Source organism: Sesamum indicum, linkage group LG1 (assembly GCF_000512975.1).
Source record: "Sesamum indicum cultivar Zhongzhi No. 13 linkage group LG1, S_indicum_v1.0, whole genome shotgun sequence".
NCBI classification, from domain to species: Eukaryota; Viridiplantae; Streptophyta; class Magnoliopsida; order Lamiales; family Pedaliaceae; genus Sesamum; species Sesamum indicum.
This window is the reverse complement of record NC_026145.1, coordinates 2,988,141-2,991,310: the sequence shown is the minus strand read 5'-3', so window position 1 is coordinate 2,991,310 and position 3,170 is coordinate 2,988,141. Positions and strand designations below refer to the sequence as shown.

The 3,170-nt window shown below is 33.5% G+C and overlaps 1 pseudogene; it reads right to left on the bottom strand.

Annotated features, from left to right (window-relative positions):
- On the bottom strand, positions 227–1,780 carry LOC105156406 (annotated as a pseudogene).

The window sequence follows — 3,170 nt, the reverse complement described above, 5'->3', positions numbered from 1 at the left end:
TAGTTGTAATATCATTCATAAATTGTAATGTTGCTCCTTACAACTACAGTAAAACCTCTATATATTAATACTTTCTAAAATAATAAAATCTTTCGGTCCCGACTTGGGCCTATGTAAAAAATCATCAAATTCGATAAGATAATAATTTTTCGAAAAATTCTTTTATAAATATTAGATCCCATTAAAAATCTAAATTAATAATTCATAAATATTACAATTATAAATATTACGGTAATTTGCTAAAATATGAATCTATTCTTACTTGATTTTTTTAAAAATTTAAATCTAATTGGATTTCATCCCTAACTATTTTAATTGCACCCAAGAGTTTCGGTGTCTAGTTCTCTAGCTGCAATAAAAAATTGTGCAGTTGTTGTCGCGCTCAAAGCCTCCTTTCTCGTGACTGGTTCCAACGGTATTGAATCATCTTCAACTTCATCATTATTAGGATCTTCAATAATATCAACAACAATTTCCTTTAAACTTTGAAACATTGAACATTCATCATTTTCACCTGGATAGTCCATCAATTTGTTGATGTCCATTTCATTGCGATAACCAACATCCTTGACCATATTCTCAAGCTCATGTAGGTTTTCTTCAAAGTTTGTCTCACTTGAGTCGCTTGAGATTTCTTCATTTGAATGGATTTTGTAGTGCCGAAAGCAATTTGCTATTGACACTTGAGAATCATTGGTTGTCCAAGCGGAGACTGCAAAATTGATGGCATCTAAAACATTAATCTTTTCAGGATTAGGTAGCCCCAACTCATGACCTTCCAATAGATTTTTGTAAAATCTCCTACGATAGTGCATCTTGAAAGCTCTAATTATTGCTGCATCACATGGTTGAATCTTTGATGTCATGTTAGGTGGCAAAAAAAAAAAAAAAAACTCAACATTCTGTAACCCTTCAATATTTTTTGGATGGGCTGGACAATTGTCAACCATCAACAAGATTCTGCCATTCATTTTGTGAACTAGCGAACATATTCATCAAAAAGCACACTAGTCATCCATGCCCTCTTGCTGGCATGATAATGACAATTGATGCTGCTCATGTTGATATTTTTGAAGCAACGTGGCTTTGCATATTTTTCAATAATCCATAAAGGAGATTTTTTTTCGAACCATCCTCGTTGCAACAAATAACAATTGTAAATCTCTCTTTGTCTTGCTTTCTTCCCTCAAGTTGCTTGGTTGCAAGAGAGTGATCAGCTTGTAACCTGTAAAACAGACCTGTTTCATCCAAATTAAAAACATCCTTCAAAAATTGGTTTTTTTTCTCCCTTATAGCCTCTAGTTTCATTTCCATGTCCTGCATGTCAATGGAACCACTTTCTCCAAAATGACGAAATGATTTAATACCATGTCTTACCTTGAATTTTTCAAGCCAACCTTGAGAAAATTGATGTTCATGAGGGTGTTGAGGATACAAAAGCTTCATTATATCCTTTGCTTTCTCCAAAATAAGCTATCAGGTCATGTTAACTCATTGTTATTGAAAAAACCATTCATAAAGAACCTTTTCCATATCTGGATATTTCGCTGTGTCGCTTAATATCCCCATCCTTCTCAAAGTTGGCTGAAAGGTACTCCGATAATCTCTTGAGAGTGTTTGATATTGTATCTTGACTAATTTTCAAACAATATTTTTTATCAACTGACTCTTGTAAATCTTTTTGAGTGCTTGTGGGATGGTCTCTCTTATACTCACATAATGCTTTAAGCATTTGATCATTCATGGATGATTTTGCGATGCCTTTTAGATGAGAAGACATGGTTGGGTGTTATGAATTATTTTATTTGCATATTGAGATTTATATAGTATATGTTTCATTCATCATGCATGAATATATTTAATTGACTATAATAGTTATTTAAGTGCAATGAATTAATGTAAACATGTATATTTAAGTACAATTTCAATGAATTGATACATGTGTCTATGAATATAATAGTTAATTGTATACAATGCATTGATATTATACATGAATATCTTTAATTAGTTACAAAGAATTGGTTGATGCATGAATATAATCAATGAAACATATATGAATTCATTTATTTTCAATACATATGTACTAAATTTGCTGAATTTAAAAAGTCTCTCTTTTAATTAATAAAATATTAATTTATCAATATATTAATATCTCTCTAAATTAATAAAATTTTACGGTCCCATGGTTATTAATTTATAGAGGTTTAATAAAATTTTACGGTCCCATGGTTATTAATTTATAGAGGTTTCACTTAAACCATTAAAACCAAAAGAACAATGGTGAATCAGCTTAAGGAAAGAAAAATATGTCCTAACACAAGCTAAAACTTGTCCCCTAATCAATCATTTGTCCAGTTGCGTTGAAGTCATGCATGTCCTTGCCATTTGCAGAATTAAAGTCAGCCCTTGGATTGAGTTGATCATGGCCAACTGTTGAAAGTGGTCCCTGGAGATTGGAAACGCCATTGTTGGCATAAGTAAAACACTTGATTCCAGAAGCGCATTACCTTGATGACGTTGTTCATGGATGCGCAACCAATTTCTTTGCCCTTCATCGTACATCTCAATCTCTTTCCTCCCTTTCCAATTCGACGATCCTCCTCGAATCTAGTGATTCAAACTGTGAACATGACATCCCCCCTTCTTTTTGAAATCCTTGTCCACAAGGATCCAAATCGAAGTCAAGGAACTATTTCTTGATCTGCTACTAATCCACCCAAGTAGGTTGATCTTCTTCGAAGTCGTCCCAATGGATTAGAATTTGAGGAACTTGAGCATTGTTCCTTAGGACCATCCTACGAGCTAAGATCTTGATAGAGTAGGTCCTGCAAGAGTTAGAGTCATTTAAAGCAGTAAGGCAATTGTGTGTTGTGTTCCTATTTTGCTTTTGAGTAAGAATACATGGAAAAATAGGTGTATATTTGAGTGAGGGGTAGTTTAAGTTTGTAGGCAATTGTCCCAATCATTCCAATCACTTTGAATGGCCCAAAATACTCGGGAGCGAGCTTCAGATTCTTGTTTACTTGTATTGAAGTTTGTCTGTAAAGCTGCAATTTCAAGTATGTCATGTCCCCAACCTCAAAAATACTCTCTCTCTCTCCTCTTAGCATCTGCATATTGTGTCATGCGGTTTTGAGCTTGCTCTAAGTTATCCTTGAGTAATTGCATAA